Consider the following 23631-nt stretch of genomic DNA (forward strand, 5'->3'; position numbering starts at 1 on the left):
GAAGTAGCAAAGTATCAAAATGTTACTCTTGTAGGATGCCTCAATTCTATAGTAGTAATATACATCTGGAAAAAATTCTACAAATCTCTAGGAAGCTAATAGAACTATTGCTCCTGCTGCTAATGGTAATAACATTCATGATTTCAAAATGGGTAGTGGGAAGCCTCAAAGCTAAGGTGGTACTATATGTCCAGAGCATTGTATAGGTAAGGTCAAGACTCATTCTAGGGCAAATGTTTTTAATGTGAAGACCACAGATCACCAAGATTTCAGAATATTTGTGAACTTCAATGGGAAAATTATATGTTTATTTTAATATTTTTCTTCTTTTGTAATCCATTAGATTTTATTTAATGTATTTAAATGCATTATTCTGAAGAGTCCTTAGGCTTTACAAAACAGTCAAAGGGGCCAAGGACACAAAAATGTTTAGAGCCCCTGCTCTAGAAAGAAAAAAAGGTATTTTGACTGTTCATGGACTCAGAGGTGAATATTTTATATTTGCATGTGTTTTATCAAGCTAAGTAAATAGTGTCTTGTCTGTAATTTATTGTTAACTTATGTGCTTGAATGGTTGCTAAGGGCACTTTGGATCATTTCTCTAAAGATCCAGGAATGAACTATAATCTGATGTTCCCAAGAGAAACCCTGGTTGGGGCACTAGTCAGAAAGAGAGATGTTAGTAAGAAACCGGCAAGATTGGACCAAACACAGACCTTTGGTTCTGGACCTCAGGTTATTAAAAAATATCATGACCTACAGGCCACTAAGAAAATGTCCAGTGGATTTCTTGCATGGTACAAACATGACTTTCAGTTTCTGCGTGGTCCCTTTCTTAAACTGCCAAGTACATGAGCATGCTATCATAAGTTAGACCTTATAGATGACCTATAAGTATGAGCAGATATGAGCACTTATGAAATCTCAGGCTTTCTCCCATATGCCAAGTCATTTAAAGGACAGCCAAGCTCTTGTTGGAGGACAGGATTCCATTAGTTAAGGGAGTCCAGTCACAAATACTGCTATTCACGGAAAGGAGACATGGAGACGACTTGAGTTCCAAGAGCAATTCGGACTTATTTCCAGGTTCTCATTCTTCCCTAGAGTTAAAATTCTTTTGCTCTGCCTAGGAGGCTATAGCAGTCTGAAAAAGATGAAAGCAAGCTAGTACCATTCATTAACTGCCCAAGAAGTAAAAGGAACATAATTCTTATAGTTTGCACTTACGAGGTATGTTTCCTTTGATATTCTCAACTGACTTTTTAAAAAGTACTATTCTTAGGGCAGCTAGATGATTCAGTGCAGAGATCACCGGCCCTGGATTAAGGAGGACCTGAGTTCAAATTCGGCCTCAGACACATAACACTCACTAGCTGTGCAACCCTGGGCAAGTCACTTAACCCCATTGCCTAGCCAAAAAAGAACAAGAAAAAAAAAGTACTATTCTTCTTTTTAAGATAGAAGAAAGCACAAAAAGGAAAAAAATGAGTACTTTGACCAAAGTGCTTGGTAGTTGTGTTCCGCAGGATAGCAACTACCTCACCTTGGCTCATCTCCACTGCCAATAGACCTCCTCCTTAGCTCCTGTAACATACTTCAGTGCTAATTACACAACACTCCACTGTGTCCTGTAGTCTACTACAACTGTGTGAGGACATAAAAGGATCTGCATAACAAAAGCAGGCATTCCATCTCCTATCACCTTGCCTTGGTTTAGGCTGCCCTAATTCCTATGCCTGGAATGCACTTACTCCCACCTCAACTCTGTTCTGATTTTTCACTCCTTCACCCTGCCCCACTCCAGTTATTAGTAGTGGGTCATATATCAGAATTAGTATCAGAATCAGAGCAGATAGACTCAGAATCAGGAGACATCTGTTTGAATCTTGTCTCAGACACTAGCTGTGTGACCCCAGGCAAATCACTTCAACTCCCTCAGTCTCAATTTCTTCATCTGTAAAACGGGGACAATAACAGCAACTACCTCATAGGGTTTTGTGAATATCAAATAAAATAACATCTATAAAATACTTTGCAAGCCTTAAAAGAGCTACGTAAATGCAAGCCTTTCATGCTGTTTCCTTCTTCCTCAATAAAAAATAAGCACCTTAATAGTACAATCAATTTTGTCTTGGTCTTTGTAATCTAATGTTTATCATATTGCCTGGCACATAATAGGTGCTTAATAAATGCTTGTTGAATAACTATATCCATATGCATTTCTTCTGAACTACCTTGTATGTATTTTCTTTGTTTTATGTACATTTATATGTGTATATATACAGATCAGTGGTGCAATGGATAGGGCTGTACTACCTATGTGACCCTAAACAAGAGCCTTACCTTTTGTTTGCTTCCTTTTCCTCAACTGTAAAATGAGGATAATAATAACATCTACCTCAAACATTTGTTGTAAGCATCAAATGAGATAATAATTGTAATGCTTAGCACAGTGTCTAACACATACTAGGTGCTAGATCAATGCTAGCTATTATTATTATATAACAAATGTAAATACATATATATGTATGTATGTTATTTTCTCTGATAAAATGCAACCTCCTTAAGAGCAGGAATTATTTTATTTTTTGTATATAACTAATTTCCCCAATACCTAGCAAATTGGTTCAATTGTTCAATCATGTCCAACTCTTCATGACCAGGTATGGGGTTTTCTTGGCAAAGATAATGGAGAGGTTTGACATTTCCTTCTCCGCTGAATTAAACAGAGGTTAAGTGACTTGCCCAGGGTCATACTGATGAGGATGGGATCTGGACCCCAAAAAGAAAAAATCCTGGACTTTCCCACATGGCCAAATCTCTGGCATTCACCTAAGACTATAATCCTAGCAATTGGCCTTTCATTATCAACTAAGCCCAATATACCTCCAGATGGCCCTGGCCACTTCCCACCCTTAATCCTATCTAGACTCCATCCTCCTTTGGCTACATGGTCCAGGTCCCAGGCATTCTGTTCACCCCAGCTAACTGGCCACTCCCATCCAGATCTTCCTTAGACTCCTCCTCCATTCACCCCAAACTACTTGGTCAGTCCTAGATCCCTCCCACAGTCTTTCTATATATAAGGTCCATCTTGTCTCCATTAAGGTACTTAAATTCTAACATTTTGGGCCCAACTAAAGTATTGCCTCATTAAGGATCAATTGGAATTACTAAAAAAAAGGGGACCAGAAGACCCTACTTCTTTTTACCTTTTTCCTACAAAAAAGAATAAGAAAACTGATGTTTCCTGACTTGGTGGGCAATGAGTCCCTTACTGGCAACCATGTTTCCCATTAGCCATTGCACTCCTATCTTGCTCTAAGAGACATTGTCTCAGAAAAGAGACCAGAACAGAGTGGTCTTTGTGTATTAATAATTATTCCCTGACAATTCAATTTATTTATTTAACATAGATACAAAGACATGGCCTCTAAGGTTCAGCTCTAGCTCTATGATTTTATGATTCTATAGCATATATGTGTATATATAAATGTGTGTGTGTATGTGTAACGAGTATATACTCTCAGGAAGATATCTGTAATGAGGAAGATGGAATTCAACACAATATGTGACTGCCAGAGTCAAAAGCAAAAGAAAGTATTAACTCCTCTCATACCTACATGCTAATGCCTTTAAGTGAAAGTTTGCTCTTCTAAAATAGAGAGTGTCCAAGCATGGGAGAATAAAACTGAACTGTAACCCCAGCAGAAGAATCCCAAAAGTTCATTGGATGTCTACCAGTTACATGTCTTGGAGAGAAAATACTAATATTAAGAACTATGGATTCTAACTTTCTTGTAGAAGATACAATTTTAGCTGAGATTTCAAGGAAGCTAATGGAGTGATGGCGGGGGGCAGGGCATCCCTAGCATAGCATACACCAATGAAAATGCGCTGAGTCTAGAAACAAAATATCTTGTTTGAAGAACAGTAAGGAAACCATTATTGATACTGGATCATAGAATATATAGAGGGGAGTAAAGTGTAACAAACCTTGAAAGGTAGGACAGGACCAAATTATGAAGGGCTTTAAAAGCTAAATAGTATTTTATATTTGATCCAGAAGGCAACAGAGACCCAGGGGAGTTTATTGAATATGGGATGAAATGTTCATACTTGTGCTTTAGGAAGGTCACTTTGAAAACTGAGTGGTAGATGGACTAGAGAGGAGTCTTGAGGCAAGGAGGGTACCCAGTAGGCTATTACAATAGCCCAAGCATGAGGTAATGAGGACTTGTGATGTGTTGGGAGTCATATCAGATAAGAGAAGAGAAGATATCTTATAGTAAAAGAGATGCTGTGAAGGTAGAAATGCTTAGACCTACCAATAGATTGGATATGTGGGGTAAGAGTGAGGAGTCAATGACATTAGTTGTAAGACTAGTGGACTAGGAGGATAATGGTGTCCTTAACAGCAACAGGGAAATTAGGAAGAGGGAAAATTTGGGTAGGTGGGTAGAATAGAACTATTTTTGATATGTTCAGCTCAAGATGTGGGACTTCTATACCAAGATGTCCAAAGGAAGTTGGAGATGTGAGACTGGAGGTTAAGAGGAAGTTTAGCTGGATAAATAGATATAAGAATATTTTACATAGAGAAATGATAATTGAATCCAAGGTGGTTGATAAGATCACCAAGTAAAGTAGTACAGAGAAGACAGAGACTTAAAGGACACCTAAGGTTAATAGTCATGACCTGGATGAAAATATAGCAAAGAAGACTGAGAAAAACATATTCACACAAGTAGGAAGAGAACCAGGAGAGAGTAGTTTCATAAATGTATAGAGATGAAAAATTATCAAATTTTTTTTAAGGTTGAGGAAGATATGGAAATGTTTGTAGGCCATAGAGAAGCAGCCGGTAGACAGAGACTGGATATTAGTGAGAGCTTGGGAATGATAGTGGGGTAATCTGCTGGAGAAGAGGGAATGGAATGGGAGAAAGAGATGGGTTTGCCTTGGCAATGAGAAGGTCAACCTCTTCATAGAAGAAAGATATGAAGGAGGAAATAGTGGAGGTATGATATGAGTGATATGAGATGAATATGATATGAGTAAGTGATATGAGATGAAGAAAAGGAGAAAAGGAAGAAGAGGGAGCAAGATTTTACCCTTAAAGTTTAGAACTTTTATCATATCTTGAAGTAACATCCTTCATACTCTTAAGGATCTTCATGCTCTACGTTTTTCTTGTCCTTGACTTGCGCTTCCTAGCAGAAGAAATCACCAAGCCTTATAGTAACAGCTAGCTCTTCCCTTCATGGTTAGATTGCTTCCAATTCCTTCTTCCTCAACCTGACATCTGTTTTATCTGAAAGTCCTAGGACTCAGGACCACAAGCCTAGACCTCCAGGAGATCCTCTCCATAGCCTGGAATTCCCAAGGTGATTCCAACCATGTGTTCCATTTTTCCTTCATCCCATGGAGCAGACTTCCCATGGTTCTCAGTTCATTGGCAAAGATGATGAATGCAGCCTAACCACTGAATCCATTTACTTGGCCCAGCTGTGGATTCAACTGTCTTTTTGTTATTAGATTTCTGAGTCATATAAATGAGATCTTCTCTAGGGACCAATTTATTAGAATTAGGGTTATCCATAAGAACGATGTCATAAAATACATTACATAATTACAGAAAACACACATACACATGTGCGTGTGCATGCGCGCGCGCACACACACACACACATACACACACATACCACCATCACCATAACTGAGGATTATAAAAAAAAGAACCACATCATTTCTTTATCACCTTCATTTTCATTTCATTTTAATGAGGCTATTGGGTTGCTTGATCTGAGTAATTCTGTAGGTATAGTTTGCCTATATTTAATTAAAATTTTTGACAGAGTCTGTCATGCTATTTTCATGGAAAGGTGGAGAGATAGACTACGCAATAGTAGAGTCACATTAATTTGGAACTGGTTGAATGGCCAGATGCAAAGAGTTTCATCAATAATTCAATACCAGCTTGAAAGGCAGTTTTTCGGGGAGTGCCCCAGCAATTTGTCCCTGACCTTATGCTACTTATTTTTTTATTATTAGTGATTAAATTAAAGAAATAGATGGAATGTTTATCAGATTTGCAAATGACAGGAGTCTAAGAAAGATAGTTAACATGTTGAATAATAAGATCCCAAAAGAAAACTCAACAGATTAAAACATTGGGGTAAAACAATAAGGTGAATTTTAAGGTTAAGGAGGTCAAAGTATGAAGTCTTATATGGGCTGAAAATTCAACTTCCCATTTTTAGGATGAAATGTATGGTTGGAGAGTAATATATCTTAAAAATAAAAAAGATCTTGGTGTTTTAAAGGATTCTACTTCAATATGATCCTCAGGCTCATATGAGTTAGCATGATTTGGAAGTTAAAAGCACCAATGCTATCATACACAGTACTTCTAGATACATGGTGTTGAGGACTAGATCAGAAATAATCCTTCTTTATTTTGCTCTGATCAGGTTACATCTGGTCATCTAGATGGCCTTTAAGATCCCTTTAAATGCAGAGATTCTATGATTCTCTTTCAAATTCTCCTTTTTGCTTTCTCCATTTTTTTAAATTCAAGAAGTAAGCTTGTTATGGTGATAGGAGAAATTATGTATTTAAGTTTAATTTAGAAGTAACCCAATTGCAGTATCAAGTTCACATTGCAAATTGAGTTTCTTAACATTAAAATATGAGCAGACAAAGAAAATACCCTGGAACCTTCAAGGAGATAGAGAGAGAGCCATTGTAGCACTTCATTTCATCTTTTTAACATTCTCTACTTCCTATAGGTTCCCTTCTGGAAGTCAGATCTCTTTAAAGAAAATGTATGCTCAAGGATAAACAAGGGAGTTTATCTAATTTTTTTTTCATACATTCTGAAATTTCCATGGTGTCCATCAGTTGGATCTTAGGATTATAGATCTAGGGTTAGAAAGAAACTTGGAGGCCAGGTAATCCAACCACCTCATTTTATTCATGAGGAATTTGATTCCCCAGACTATTAAATGACCTACCCAAGGTCACATGAATAATGATAATCACAGGTGATGTTTATCTAAGGTCTTCTAACTTCAGAGCCAGTGTTCTTTCAACTGTAGCATGCTGCCTTCCCTACATTTCTTCCAACCTTTGATTCTGTGTGCTTTCTCTGAGAAACTGTTGGAATGAGATACCATGGCTTCAACTTGACATAAAAATTCATTTTCCTTTTAAAAAATTAATTTCTTCTTAGGTTTTAATGCTTCCTAGCATTAAAAGGGCTCTTAAATGTTGTTGGATGGTTTCATTTGACTTCTTTCCTCCTTTTTCTAGCCATTGAAGTCTTCTTCTGAAGGTGGCCAAGGTGGCCTTGGGCTAGAAAAATTACAATTATGGATTTTTTGATAGACTCTTAAGTCTGATGTCTGAAAAACAGCCTCCTCCAGTAAATCAGAGAGATCCACCAGCTGGATCCAGCTGGATAGAATAGGATAATATTTTCCTGGCATTGAAAATCATGGAGACAAATTATTAAGACACAGCCAGCCTAAGAGATGTATTAAACACATACATTGGCAAATCACAGACTACTGTCGGCTACTACCTTGTGTGTGGTGTATGCGTGAGTGAATGTATGTGTGTGTTTGTGTGTGTGTGTGTGTGTGTGTGTGTGTGTGTGTGTGTGTGTGTCCTCAACTGTTTTTTGGTGGTTTTTCTATTCCAAAGAATTCTTCCCTCTCTTCAGGACCTAAAATCCAGGGATCGGGGAGGCAAAGTGCTGAACCTCTTTGTGGTTAGGTGGACATTGAATAGAGCTTTAGATCTGGCATCAGGAAGAGCTGAATTCAAATCTGATCAAAGATGCTTTGTTGTGTGAATGAACCTCAGCAAGTCACCTGACCTCTGTCTACCTCAGTTTCCTGAACTATAAAATGGAAATAATAATACCATGTACCTCTCAGTGTTGTTTATTGTGAGAATCAAAGAAGATATTTATATTGAGCTTAACATGGAGCCTCTTGTGTAGCAGGTATTTAATAAACACTTCGCTTCTTCCCCTTTTTTCATTTTAACACCAGTTTGCTCTTTATTTCCTAAAGAATATGAGCATGTGTCCTCATTGCCTATCAGCATTTGAAATGTGGCTTCTCTTTCTGTTTCATCTACATGTTTTAACAAATGAAATAAGCTAAAATATCAATTTCTAAGGCTTTTGCAAGGACCTATCTTCTAATGGGGAAAGTCAAAATGTTTATGTCAAATGGCAAGCAGCTAATGCTGGCCTCATAAATATGTAAAACTTCAGCACAGTTGAAATAATCTTTGTAAAACTGAACTACTTCTGCAGATTTTTGACAGGAGTATGAACTGTGAAGGCAAATTACTTCTACTCCTAGGTGCAAAGTTAATAGTACATACACAAGGGAGATGGAGATAAAGAAAGTAAAGCTGTGCTAGTCTCTTTTCTTTTGTCACCCACCACAAGTGTGCAATTGCCTTATCTTGTCCACACCCATCCAGCAGCCCTCTATCCACTCTCAAAAAAGTCCCTCAGTTTCTCCATCTTTCCCTTAATTTCCTTTCTGATTTCCTCCTAGCTTTTAGCCTCTTCTTTTTAGCTATTCTAAGATTCCATCCATCCTCTTCAATTCTGCCTCTCAGCTGTTTCCCAAAATCCTTATAACATGTAAGTAAAGCTTACTACACAAAACTGGAGCTGACCAATAATAGATTTTACAGTAAGTGGGTTTCAAAAGATCATCAGATTCAGGCTGCCAAACCTCCTCAACATCATCAACTCCCTATTAGAAGCCAAGCTGCTTGAAGGAATCCATTTCTTACATATACTGAATTGTCTATAGAATATCACACAGTGCCTTTTGCTCACTAAGTATTTGTAAAATGAATGAACAGATTATATATTCATAGTACATTGATAGAGGCCCACTACTCCCAAGTTACTTGTTTATCATTGCAAAATCCTGAGAGGTAGCTAACTATAAATGAATATAAAGTTACCCTTTCTACATTTGACTTTATCCATTACAGGTTCAATATAGCAAGGGACAACATAAGAAATTAAATGGGAATTTTTGAGGAGTTTTGCAGAAGCCACAGATGTCACGTGAAAGCCAGTAGATGACACAGAGCCTATGACCAAATACTTAATCCAAATTTTACAACAGGGTACTGTAAACAACCCATAAAAGAAAAAGAATTCAGATTTCTCTAGTATGAAGGGTCAGCCGAAAAAATTTTACATAGATTTTCTAGATTTCAAGGGTGTCATACTCCTAACCCTTGTGATATAGAAGGGATAACTGTATATGCATATGTAGCAATGGATTGTGGGAACGAGGGCATTGTTCCTAGAGGTAAATATCAGATTCACATAGAAGAAGGTTTGAGTCAGGACTAAGGATGCAGCTGCTCTGGAAATAATGACATCTAATTCTCTGACTGCTGCTTGGTGATTTCTGAACTGTTTTATAAGTAATTGGTGGGGTTGGAGGCAATAAGTGAAAAAACAATTTCAATATCACGTAGTATTTGTATATTAATAGCGACATTCTGGCAATGTCCTTGGATCTTTTCTTTTGTTATTTTACTTTTTTATTTTTGCTAAATATATCTAAGAGAAATTTGAAAAACTCAAAGTACAATAATAAAATGGCAAATTGTTTTATTGTTATTATCATTACTTTTATATCATATAAGCAACATTACTGAGACTATTACAACAGGAGGGGGAAAAAAGGTAGACTGGTTATTGAAGAGGAAATGATAAATATATGTGTACTCCTGAAATACTAGAAGACTAAAAGAAAGATCCCAGCACAATGGTTAGCTCCTTGCTTTAGGATTTATGAAGAAATGTATAGAACTACACAAGAAAAGAAGGCATGAAGGAATTACTACCTAAATCACTTAAGGAAGCACAGACCCTATAAGAATTTCAGTAATAATTCCCCAAAGGAGAAAGCTGACATAGTGGGGAAATAGCATTATGTGGAAAGAAGACTGGAATGGAAAACAGGAGACCTAGGGTATCTTGTCTCTTCTAAGTTATCTGAAGCATTTTTCCCTCTGGGAATCAGTTTTCTCATCTAAAAAATGGGGAGGGGGTGAGACTACAGAATCTGTAAGTCTCCTACAAATCTAGCATTTTATGACTGTCTTCTACAACTGAACATCAACTCCTTGAGGACAGCAAGTATTTCATCTTAGTAGGTGTGTGTGTGTGTGTGTGTGTGTGTGTGTGTGTGTGTGTGTGTGTGTATGTCTGTACACATATATTAGAAGATGCTATGGAAGCTCATTGGAGACATGCTTTGGAACAGGTGGGGTCATATGGTATTCCTGAAAAAGCAGAGTGTCTTCATGGACTTCATAGGAAGGAATCACAAATGACAACAGTTTGCATGTTTTATTTTCTCAGGCTTTCCTGTGGGCTACTTAATCATTTTAAAATCCTTTCTGAGGGACAGCTAGCAATGAATGTATATGCAGATGAATCTATGGGTTATGGAAATGAAGGCATTGTCCCTAGAGGTAAAGATCAGACGGAGACCTCAGGTAGGTATGTTTTAAACCTAAAATTGATGTATTACCTTTATTTTCCCCCCTAGGAACTCATACATTTATTTGTATTCTCACTGTGTCTCTTTGAGATAGATACAGGGCCCCAGGTGGGAATTTTGTACTGATAGGGACTCCAAAAATAGTTATGTCACATATAAAAACATAAGAGGAAGAGACCACTACTCTGTCTTTCCACCAATGTCATTGGCTGGCCTGATGCTAATAGACTCTATCAGGCCAGCTGTTCACTGTTTTAATTGGTTGTTCTACCACCTCTGTCTGAATTGATGCTGACTGACGGCTCTGGCAACCAGTCATGGCAGGAATACCAGAAGACCTCTCTACCTCTTCTCTTTCCCCTGATTCACATAAGAAGAAGGTTTGAGTCAGGACTAAGGATGCAGCTGTTGTAGATGCCTCTAGAAGCAATGACATCTAATTCTTTGACGGCTGCTTGGTGATTTCTGAACTGCTTTATAAGTAATTGGTGGGCTTCGGGTCAGTGAGTGAAAGAGAACAATTTCAAGCTTTATTATCCTCTACTGGGACAATACTGCCACTTTTCTCTAGTGTGCTTACAGCCCTAGACAGGGAGGAGTCACTTGTGCTATTTTTTTTTTAATAAAATGGAGAAAATAAAATACATGCCATTTTCAATAACATTAGATAAAAAAGTATTGGGGCATAATGAGAAAAGAGCTATATTTGGAGTCAGCAGAGACCCAAGTTTGAATCTAGCCTCTGACTAGTTGCAGGATAAAAGACAAATCACTTAACCTTTCTAACATCAATTTCCTCATATGTAAACTCTACTCTTCCTCACAGAGCTGTTGTAAGGATAAGATAAATAAAATGTATAGGGGCAGCTAGGTGGCGCAGTGGATAGAGCACTGGCCCTGGAGTCAGGAGGACCTGAGTTCAAATGTGACCTCAGACACATAGCACTTACAAGCTGTGTGACTCTGGGCAAGTCATTTAACCTCACTTGCATAACTAACTAAATAAATAAATGAAATGAAATAAAATACGTGAAAGCACATTGCTAAATATGAAGTTACTATATAAATGACAGTCACTACTAGGTAAAACTATTCTAAAGCCAGCCGTAGATTTCATTATCACATTGCAATTCAAATTCAACAAATAATTATTATGCTTCTACTGTATGAGAGCACTGTCCTAGATTAAGAAAACTAAACAATTTCAATGACTTGTAAGTCCCTGACTACAGAGAACTTACAGTCTAAAGATATCGAACCGAATTTCTCAGAAATATCCCTAAATTCAACATATCTAAAAAATAACTCATTTCTTCACCTTCCCTTAAAGCTATCCCTTGCCATACTTCTCTATTTATGTCAATAAATCATTCTTCAAGCAATCAGAGTTTTGTAACCTTAGAGACATCCTCAGTTCTTTACCCTCCAACTCTTGTATGTCAAAACTAGAAAGCTGTCAATTATTATGCTCTACTCCCACAGCATTTTTTCAAGTCTATCTCACTGCCTCCACACATATGACTCCCACCTTGCTTCAAGCTCTTATCACCTCATATCTAGATTATTGAAAACACCTTTTTATTATGTTTCATGCATCTGGACTCTCCACTATCCAATCCACCCCCTCAAATATGTTCTATATTGTGATTCCTAAAGCACTGATCTGATCATGTCATTCACCTGCTCAAAAATCTTCAGCAGCTCTTGCATCTAAGTTACAATGCAATGGTTTTATTTTTCTTTTCCTTTAAAGTCCTTAACAATTTGGATCAGTGGTCTGACCCACTCACCACCTGGGCAGAGAGCTCCCAAAGCTGCTGCTTTAATTGCCTCCAAGGACTTCTGCTGGAATTGCTATAGTGGGGCTCACACTAGATTCAAAATCACCCTGGGACAGACCTTTCCTGCTGACCTCCTAAGTTGGTTTGGGCTAGAAAATTGCTTCACCTAAACTTTTTTTGGCTCTTCTGCTCTAGAATTCTATTTGAGTTGTTATTTTTAAAAATTTTGGAGGGTAATTTGGGAGAGTTCATGTGAGTTCTTGCCTCTACTCCTCCATCTTGGTTCTGTTCCTCTGTCAACCCATATTGCTAGTCAAAAAGGACCTAGCAAGGAGGTTCCTTACCTTCACATGTTGCCTTTTTCATACTAAGTTGGGCAGAGAGGTTGGGTCTTTCACTAAGAAATCTGACAGTAGTTGTTGCCTTCCTACCCCACCCTCCTCCCCCAGGGCTATTGCTTCATCCCTCTGATCTTGACAATACTGCCTCCAGGATATGTCCATGTGGTTATCTTTTCTGTATTTCAAATACATATATGTCCAAAGTTAACTATATCATGCTTTCTCCCAAATCTTCCATATCTTTTGACTGATTTCTATTTTTTTTATCAGTACTACCACCATTCATTCTAAGCCCTTCAGAACCTAGTTCCCTCCTATCTTTCCAGTCTTCTTATACCTTACTTTTCAACAGATACTCTCCAATCTAGTGACACTGGCCTCTTGGCTGGTCTATGAACAAGATACTTCTCTTGGCTCCAAGTGTTCTATCTGGCTGTCTCCCATGTCTGGAAAACCTCTCATTCCTTTGCTAAAAAAAAAAAAAAAGGAGTGACAGCACTTTCAGCTACAGGAGAGTAGGAGCCCAGGTATTCCAGGAGTTCCAGGGTACAAAAAGTGCTTCTGATCATTCAAAAGGGAGTGGAAGCTCTGGTCTCAATCCAAGGCATAAAGGATCACTAGCACTAGCATCTGCAGGAGAGCAGGAGAACTGGTCATAGTTGAAGGGCCAAGAGCACTGCCTGCACTTGCATTTCAGGGGAACAAGGGACCTTCTTGGATAAATACTAGACCACAGATCAAGGGAGCAGTGACACACCTCTCCCTAGATCATAGCACCTTGGAAGCAATGAAAATCTACAGACCTCCCCCCCCCCAACCTCTTGAATTAGCTAGGAAAATAGCAGCATGAAAGGGTAAAGCTGGTGATAGTGCTCCCCTGGAAGGAAGGAAGGAAGGAAGGAAGGAAGGAAGGAAGGAAGGAAGGAAGGAAGGAAGGAAGGAAGGAAGGAAGGAAGGACTTGACCATAAAAATTTACTATGGTGACAGGGAAGATCAAGACACAAAGTCAGAAAAAGACAATGTGTCAAAACTCCTACAAGAAAAGACTCTAAGAAAAATGTGAATTGGACACAAGCCTAACAAGAAATCCTGGAAGAACTCAAAAAGGATTTTAAAAATCAAATAAGAAAGATTGAGAAAAAATGAGAAAAGAAATGGGAATGATGCAATAAAATTATGAAAATGGAGTCAACAGCTTGGTAAAAGTGTCACAAAAACTACTGAAAAAAATAACACCTTAAAAAACATAATTGGCCACATGGCAAAAGATTCATAAAAAAAATTCACTGAAGAGAAGAACTCCTTAAAAAGAATTATCTATAGGCTTACACAAAATAATAAAGAGCAAATAAGCAGAACCAAGAGAACTTTGTATATATTAAAAACAATATTGTTTTAAGAACAACTTTGAGTGACTAAGACTTGACTATTATAAATACCCAAACTAACAACAAAGATATATTAAGGATGCTGCTATCTGCATTCAGAGATAGAACTGATCAATAGAAGTATGTATAGAATGGTTTTACACACACACACACACACACACACACACACACACACACACACTTTTCCATTCATATTTGTGTTTAATGGCAGCCATATCTAAGGTGTGGGGGAAAGAAGCAAAAAGGAGAAAAAGAAAAAAAAGAGAAAGTTATATGATAACATATATTTAAAAGGAATAGTAAATTATACATAATAGATTTGCAGTTTAAATCACCTTTTTTTCTCTTGTTTCATTTCTTAAGTTCAGAACAAAATAAATTAAATTACTTTTTTTAATTTTTCAAAAAAGAAATAGCTAAATGGAAAAAAGAGATTTTAAAGGTTCACAAAAGAATCCTTAAAAAACAGAATTGGCTAAATGAAAAATAAAAGATACAAAATCTCAGTGAAGAAAATAATTCTTTCAAAATTAGAATTGGGCAAGGGGAAGCTAATTATTCCATGAGACAGCAAGAAACAATAAAACAAAATCAAAGGAATGAAAAAAATAGAAGAAAATAAAAATATTTCATTGGAAAAACAACTGACCTGGAAAACAGATCCAGGAGAGATAATTTTAAAAATTATTGGACTATCTGAAACTCATGATCAAAAAAGACCCTAGACATCATATTTCAAGAAATTTTATCAGGTAAAACTGCCGTGGAGGCAGCTAGGTGGCACAGTGGTTAGAGAACTGCTCCTGAAGTCAGGAGGACCTGAGTTCAAATCTGGCCTCAGACCAGACATTTGACACTTACTAGCTGTGTGACCCTGGGAAGTCACTTAACCCCCAATTGCCTGGAAAAAAAAAGAAAAAAAAAAGGAAAACTGCCCTGGTATCCTAGAACCAGATGGTAAAACAAAAATTGAAAGAATCCAGTGATTACCACCTGAAAGAGACTCCAAAATGAAAACTCCAAAATTCCAGAGCTCCAAAGTCAAAGAGAAAATACTTCAAGTAGCCAGAAAGAAACAATTAAAATATTATGGCACCAAAATCAAGATCACACAATATTTAGCAGCTCCCATATTAAAGGAGTAGAGGACTTAGAATATGGTATTCCAGAAAGCAAAAGGGCTAGGATTACAATCCAAGAATAACTTACCCAACAAAACTGAATATAATCCTTCAGTGGGAAAAATGGATGTTTAATGAAATAGAAGATTTTCATCCATTCCTGATAAAAAGACCAAACCTAAATAGAAAATTTGACTTCCAAATATGACTCAAGAAACATAAAATGGTAGACAAGAAAGAGTAATAATAAAGGTCTCAACAAAATTAAATTATTTACATTCCCATATGTGAAGATAATATATGTAATTTGTACCAATTTCATTATTATTACGGTAGTCAGAAGGAGCTGACATAGATAGAGAATATGGATGTGTCAATTATAGTCTAACTGTCCTAATAGAGATACAGTTCCTAAGAGTTAGAAGTATCATCTCCTCTTGTAGGGATGTAAACAATTTAATGTTCTCTCTAAAAAGGTAAACCCCCACCCCAATATACCAGATCTATTCTTGCCCCTGAGCATTCCCCTGTCAAAGTCTTGCCTTTAAGACATTACTTATACTCATTCATTTCTGCTCTCATACTCTTCAACTATCTTGGTCCAGTAGTTTCACCTTTTCTTCTAAGTCAAACACTTCAACTAATAGTTCTTTCTTCCTTCTTTTAATTCATAGAATCCTTAACATCTATACCAATCACTGTACAGCCAAGAATTGTTCTCTAATTAGCTCGGGTGTATGCTTTATCTCCATATTTAAATGGTAAATTTCTTAAAGAAAAAAAAAGTCTGGATCATACAAACATAGATTTACAACTAGAAGAAAACACAGAAGTCATCAAATATAATTTTCTTTTTACAGATGAAGGCACGGAAGCTTGAGGAGGAAAATAACCAACATATATGGCTTATTAGCAGAACTGATATTTTTGAATCCAAATACTTTTATTCTAAATCTAGTACATTTTCCTCTGCATTTTGATAGCTTATATTTATTGCCATCACTCCAAATGTCTAGCCCTGTCTTAAATACATAATATATTAACACACACATGGATCATTGTTGTGGTTTGTACTTTCTTGAAGAGGACCAGCAACATTAGGGAGGGGATGATCTGACCTGCAAGTGAATTGAATTTAATTGAAGAAGTGCTGTGCAAAGTCACCAACCTTACTCTATCCTCCAGAGCCATCTGGGGCAAGTGGCAAGATGTAGATCAGTACTACTAGAGATGGCCCTAGATGCAATGTGAGTGCTTGGCCTTTTGAAGCTAAGCTCTTTGCAGAGTTCTCACTTTGACTTAGGCAATGCCTATGCAGTGATTAAGGCTGGTTAAGAAATAAGGCAAGGGGGCAGCTGGGTGATACAGTGGATAGAGCACTGGCCCTTGAGTCAGGAGGACTTGAGTTCAAATTTGTCCTCAGACACATAATACTTCCTAGCTATGTGATGCTGGGCAAGTCACTTAACCCCAATTGCCTCACCCCCCCAAAAAAATGAGGCAAGGAATAGCCCCTTTTATCTAACAAAAAAAAAAATCAATCTGTGAGGGCAAGACCTTCAGCGTTTCTTGTCAAAACAGAAACAATTACTATTTGCATTCACTCTGAGCCATCAGGACCCAAACAATGACCACTAAATACTTGGGCTGGGGCCTGTTGTTGGCCAATCAATGCGAGCCAGAGTGAATAGGGTTTAAGGCATGATCTTTAAGAAAGAAATCTAGCCAGTAAAGCCCAAGATATTTTGCAAAGTTTCAGCCATCAAAATATATTTCCCTTTGGGCAGAGCACCCACAGGGAATGACATGATACCCCGTGTGGGGAGAGGAGAGAAAAAGAGAAGAAAGGAGAAGAGCTGAGTTGCCCAACTGGAACTGACCAGTTGGGTCCCCTAGTGAGGCAGGTAGGACATCTCATAGTTGTTGTTTGGTTGTTGTTTGTCCTTCATTCTTGAAAAGGACCATGGCATCAGGAAGATGATGCCATGACTTGCAAATGAATTGGATTTGAGGAGGACTGTGGAAAGTCATCAACCTTGCTTTTCTCCTCCAAAGCCATGTGGGTCTAATGACAAGATATAGATCAGGATGACTGGAGATATATACTGTGGATGGTAAGAAGGGACCTATAACTAAGGAATATTACTAGTCTATGCTTTGAATGACATGATTTAGATTTTAGAGAGCTACTTGTCCTAGATTACACAGCCAGTATGTATCATCAGAGGCAAGACTTGAACACAGGTTTTCTTGAATCTCTCTCTCTCTCTCTCTCTCTCTCTCTCTCTCCTACCCCTCCTCCTCCTATGTCATGCTGATTTTCACATAATTATATAATTATATGGAAAGTAATATTTATAATGAATGATGTCAGGATGGTAACCACAAGTTAATATGGATATTTTTAAGGCTCCTTCAACTCTTAGATGCTATAATACTATAGCACACTATGTCCTTTGGAGATAAAAGCTTAAAGTCAAAGATTGTACTTTCCCTCTTGGAAAGTCTGAAAGTCAAAAACAAAGATAGTTTCAGATCACTATTAACTCAATTATTCATATGTGGTTTATCCATTAGATTGAGTAATGGAAGATTCACTTCCCTTTGTCACTGAATTTGCCTCTAGCTCATTGTCATGTGGTAAGTATATGGTCAGAAAACTTAATCTAAATTCATTATTTACGTAAGCCAGCTATAATTAAGAAGTTAATTCTATGGCCAAAAAAAAAATTACTTAGCAATATACCCTAAATCCAAATAGAATATATTTTAGAACTATCTTCTATTGGGGATTATCTGCCCCCCAGTTCAACTCCATTGCTATGGATAAATGAGGATTATCTTTATTTTGACCTGTGTATAGCATACAAAGAGAAATTACCTTCAATACAATCATAAGAGAGAAGCATGACATAGTAGATAGAAAGCTAAGCTCAAGGGAGGTGGAGCCAAGATGTTGGAGTAAAGGCAGGGACTCACCTGAGCTCTCCTCAAAAACCCTCCAAATACCTTTAAAAAAATGACTCTAAACTAGTTCTAGAGCAGCACCACTCATAAAAAGATGGAGTAAAACAAATTTCCAGCCCAAGATAGCTTGGAAGGCTGTCAGGAAGGGTCTATTGCACCAGGGTGAGAGAGAAGTGTCGGCCATGCCAGTTTAGACTTGGCCCCAGCAAACTTAGAGTATGCCTCAGGGCAACTGAATTACTGGCAACAGTGGCTATTTCCAGACTTTTCAGCCCATGGAAGCCAAAGACAACTTAGAAGATCAGTAGAAAAGGTCTGTCGCACCTAGGTGAGAGGAGTGCAGTCTAGCACAGGCCACATCAGCACAGCTGCAACCCCAGCAGGCCATGGGAGTAGCTGAATCAAAAGTTCAAGGGGTAATGGCTACTCCTGAATCTCTCAGCCCACACACAGTAAGGAGGTAAAGCAAGTGGTCAGAAAGAGATTAGAGAGTCCTTTTGCTAGCACTGAATCAGGATTCTGGTGCTTTGCCCATCCTTTGATCCAGACTCCAGTCCTGGGTGGCTGTCCCAGGGCAAGGAGGGGCACTAGCATAGCAGAGCTTGTGGCCACCCTGCAGGGGGACCAACCACACAGTTCCAGGGCAGAAAAGAGTGCTTGTGGTCACTCACAAACCAGAATACAGGAAAGGAGAGTGGTAAACACATTTCCTTAGATCATATCACCTTGGAAGAACTAAAAATTTACAGATACCTTGAAGTATCTCTTGAAACAGCTGTACAAAAGCCCTGAAGCTTGGGGCAGTGTGCCCTCTACCCTTAAAACAGATCCAAACTTTAGCAAACAGTTAAAAATCAATTAATAGGCTGGGAAAATGAGCAAACAGTAGAAAAATCTCTGATTATAAAAACTTGCTTTGGTGACAAGGAAGATCAAAACACACACTCAGAAGAAGACAACAAAGACAAAACTCCTACATCCAAAGCCTCCAAGAAAAATATGAATTGGTCTCAAACCATGGAAGAGCTTAAAAATGATTTCAAAAATGAAGTAAGAAAAGTAGAGTTAGGAAGAGAAATGAGAGTGATGCAAGAAAATCATGAAAAATGAGTCAGCAGCTTGGTAAAGGAGATACACACACATACACACACACACACACACACACACACACACACACACACACAATACTGAAGAAAACAATACCTTAAAAAACAAACTAGGCCAAATGGCAAAAGAGGTGCAAAAAGGCAGTGAGGAGAAGAATGCCTTAAAAAGCAGAATTGTCCAAATGGAAAAGGAGGTCCAAAAGCATGCAGAAGAAAATAATTCCTAAAAAATTAGAATGGAGCAAATGGAAGATAGCAACTTTATTAGAAATCAAGAAACCATAAAACAAGACCAAAAGAATGAAAAAATCAAAGACAATGTGAAATATCTAATTGGAAAAATAACTGACCTGGAAAATAGATCCAGGAGAGGTCATTTAAAATTTATTGGACTACCTGAAAGCCATGATAAAAAATAAAGGAGCCTAGACATCATCTTTCAAGAAATTATCAAGGAAAATTACCCTGATATTCTAGAACCAGAGAGTAAAATAGAAATTGAAAGAAACTACTGATCAACTCCTGAAAAAGTTTCCAAAATGAAAACTCCAAGGAATATTATAGCCAAATTCCAGAGTTCCCAGGACAAGGAGAAAATATTTCAAACAGTCACAAAGAAACAATTCAAGTACTGTGGAAACACAATCAGGATAACACAAGATTTAGCAGCTTCTACATTAAAGGATCAGAGGGCTTGGAATATGATATTCAGGAGGTTAAAGGAGCTAGGATTACAATGAAGAATCACCTACCTAGCAAAACAGTATAATCTTTCAGAGGAAAAAAAATGGACCTTTAATAAGATAGAGGAATTTCAAACATTCTTGAAAAAAGACCAGAGCTGAAGAAAAAATTTGACTTTGAAATATGAGACTCAAGAGAAACATGAAAAGGTAAACAGGAAAATACAATCATAAGGGACTTATTAAAGCTAAACTGTTTACATTCCTACATGGGAAGATGATATTTGTAACTCATAAGACCTTTCTCATTAGTAGGCTAGCTAGAAGGAGTATATATAGACAGAGGACACAGGTATGAGTTGAATATGAAGGGATAATCTAAAAAGTAAAATTAAGGGGTAAGAGAGGAATGTACTGGGAGAAAGAGAAAAGGAGAGGTAGAATGGGGTAAATTATCTCACATAAAAGAGGCAAGAAAAAGCTTTTACATTGGAGACAAATGGGGGGAGGTGAGAGGGAGGGAGTGAATCTTACTCTTATCAGAATTGGCTTAAACAAGGAATAACATGCACACTCAATTGGATATAGAAATCTATCTTACCCTAAAGGAAAACAGGGGGGAAGGGAATAAGAGAAAGGGAGATGATAGAAGGGAGGGCTGATTGGGGGAAGGGGTGGTCAGAAGCAAAATACTTTTGAGGATGGACAAGGTGAAAAGAGAGAGAGGATAGAATAAATGTGGGAGGAGATAGGATGGAAGGGAATACAGTTAGTCTTTCACATGACTAGAAGTGTTTTGAATGACTACAGATGTATAAGCTACATTGAATTGCTTGCCTTTTCAATCGGGGGTGGGTATGGTGAGAGAGGAAAGGAAAGAATTTAAAAATCAAATGAATGTTAACAATTATTTTTACATATAACGGGAAAAATAATATACTAAATACACTTTTTTTAAAAGAGTAATGATCCAATAAAAATGATCTAACTACTAGTTTTTTCTTAATATGGAAGTTAGAAGGTGAGGAAAAATAAATCCAGAAAGAGAGGCACAGACTGTGGGAAGTGGGATAGAAAGAAATCAAACTACTATTGTCAAGGAACTTGCTGGAAAAGTGTTCTATAACTTCAATACATTTTTCTTTAATAAAATTGGTATCTACACCCTTGCAACCTCACATCTTTAAAAAAAATGATGGCAAGTATCATTTTTAAAAAATATAAAAGAAATGACCATAGCCATTATAGATTTGTGGTTTTAATTTTGAGACCTAGAAAAAGACTGGAACAAGTAAATAATGCATTTATAAACACTCAGGTGATATGATAAAATTTGATAGAATAATGATTAAAAACAAATTAAATAGGAAAAAAGCCCATGATAAATAAATGAAGGTAGAAGAAATAATGTGATGTAACTGAAAGAATGCTACATTTGTAATTAGAGGATCTGCATTCAAATCTTAACTCTGTGACTTATTAACTATACGGTTTAGGAAAAGTCAGTCAACTTATCTGAGCTGTGATTTTTCAATGGATGTCTCCCGCTTAAGAACGATCACTTTATCGGCTGAGTGGAGTATGTACTGGAGTAAGGAGATAATTGAGGGAAAGATCAACCAGAAGGCATAAGTCAATGAGTGCCTGTCCCAAGGTGACAGCTATGGACAAAAAGAGTACATACAAGAGATGTTGTAAAGGTAGAAACCACAAGAGTTGGCAACAAAGTGTATATATGACATAGATTATCTCCTTCAAAGGTTTGTGAGGGGGTAGCCAGGTGTCTCAGTGGATAGAGTACCAACCCTGGAGTCAAAAGGATCTGAGTTCAAATCTGACCTCAGACACTAGCTATGTGATCCTTGACAAGCCACTTAACCCTGATTGCCTCCAAAAAAAAGTGTTTATGATCTTCTTAGCCTGCTTGCTGATATAGTTCATAGCTCTTAATACAGATGACTTCTATATAAGTGTGTATACATATATGTAAATATATCTACATATATAAACACATGTGTACACATATATTATGACCTATACATGTGTTGAAATACACACATAGACTCTATAAGAACACAAATATCAACATATTTGATCCAGATGTAATTGTATCAGTGTAGCGATCTCCTAGAAGTTCATTCCACCAAAACAAATTAAATTATTTCATAATTTATTGACTCAGACTAGTGAATGAGTAAAGTGACTTGCTCGTAGGGTCAGAGCTACAAAGTGTCATAGACAGAATTTGAACCCATGTCTTTCTAACTCCAAATCTGACCATCTGTCCACTCTGATTCTTCAGGATATTGTAATATTGTAAACAATGCGAAATATTAAATAATAAAAGTACCCACAGAAAGTGATTCAAAGAAAGCTCAGAAGAGTAAAAGCAGCATTATAACCTTGTTTTTAAAGCTAATAGACCTCTGTAAGTAAACAGAGGGATTCAGAAAGTAGAAACAACAGTTGCTCTTTTTTTTTTGGCTAGGCAATGGGGTTAAGTGACTTGCCCAGGGTCACACAGCTAGTAAGTGTTATGTGTCTGATGCTGGATTTGAACTCAGGTCCTCCTGACTACAGAGCCAGTGCTCTATCCACTGTACCACTTAGCTGTCCCTCATTGTTTTCTTAAAGTGAATATCATTTTAAAATCAAAATGTTTACATGTCAAAGTGTTTAAAATCAAAATGTTTCATTTGGAGATTTACTCATTAAATTTGATTATTTGTTTATTGATATTTTCTGAGAATGTTAAATTTTTAATGAAAAAGAATATACTAATACTAAATACTAACTAAAAGAACGTACATAACGCTAAAGATATCAATAGACAAATGTTTCTGCAAATAGAATAGAATGATTATCAATCGCTTTTTCACAGGGTTTAGCAACTCCTAACCAAATATTCCAAGACAAAGACAAAAAGAAGGGAGAAAAAGGAAAAAGGAAAAGAAAAAAATAATGGGTTGGGGAAAGGAAACCAAGAAGAAATGATGTTGCCACAGTATGTGATCTGACCACGTGGGAAGAGGATGGGTAAGAGCAAAGAGATCAAGAAGTGGCCACTGCCCTTGTAGACTCAGACCTACAGAGAACCAATGTTGCAGGGTGCTTTTCTGAATTCAAGGGAAAGCCAAAATGAGAGAGGGTGAAAACTTGTGTGCATCTTGCATATTTCTTTCTCACTTCTGATGATAATAATATTCTTCTGATAATAATAATTAAAAATAACAATAATAACAATAACAATAGTCAGATATTAAGTCTTTTATGTGTGTTATCTGATTTAATCCTAACATCAAACCTGTGAAGTAGGAGCTGTTATCCCAATTTTGCAGGCAAAGTTTAATTGAGTTTATGTGACATCCTTAGGGGCACACAGTTCATAAGTGTCTGAGGAGGGATTGGACCTCAGCTCTTCCTGACTATATAGTCAGCACTCTACCCACTGTGTCATCCAGCAATATCATATGATCTAGTCTGATTTACTCTGCTAGGACAACTAATCTCCCCTTTTTCTAGGGTCATGAATCCCACTGAATGTTGACAGCAAAATAAAGCAAAACAAAACAAAACAAACATGACTTCTTGGTTTGGTCCCTTGATAAGTTTCAGGCCAATTATGAATCAAAGTCAAGCCTCATAAATAATAGAAAGTTGCCTCATTAATCTAATACTACA

The 23631-nt window shown here is 37.2% G+C and overlaps 1 long non-coding RNA gene across 1 annotated transcript in view; it reads left to right on the top strand.

The window, feature by feature from the left end:
* Positions 1 to 23239, top strand: part of LOC110209405 (uncharacterized) — an 89909-nt gene extending 66670 nt beyond the window's left edge. The window contains exons 2-3 of the long non-coding RNA XR_002324802.2: positions 10421 to 10557; positions 22832 to 23239. This is a non-coding gene — a long non-coding RNA (uncharacterized LOC110209405). The remainder of the gene's footprint in view (positions 1 to 10420; positions 10558 to 22831) is intronic.
* The last annotated feature ends 392 nt before the right edge of the window (positions 23240 to 23631 follow it).

This window comes from Phascolarctos cinereus, unplaced genomic scaffold, assembly GCF_003287225.1.
Source record: "Phascolarctos cinereus isolate Bilbo 61053 unplaced genomic scaffold, phaCin_HiC Scaffold_7;HRSCAF=346, whole genome shotgun sequence".
Lineage (NCBI taxonomy): Eukaryota > Metazoa > Chordata > Mammalia > Diprotodontia > Phascolarctidae > Phascolarctos > Phascolarctos cinereus.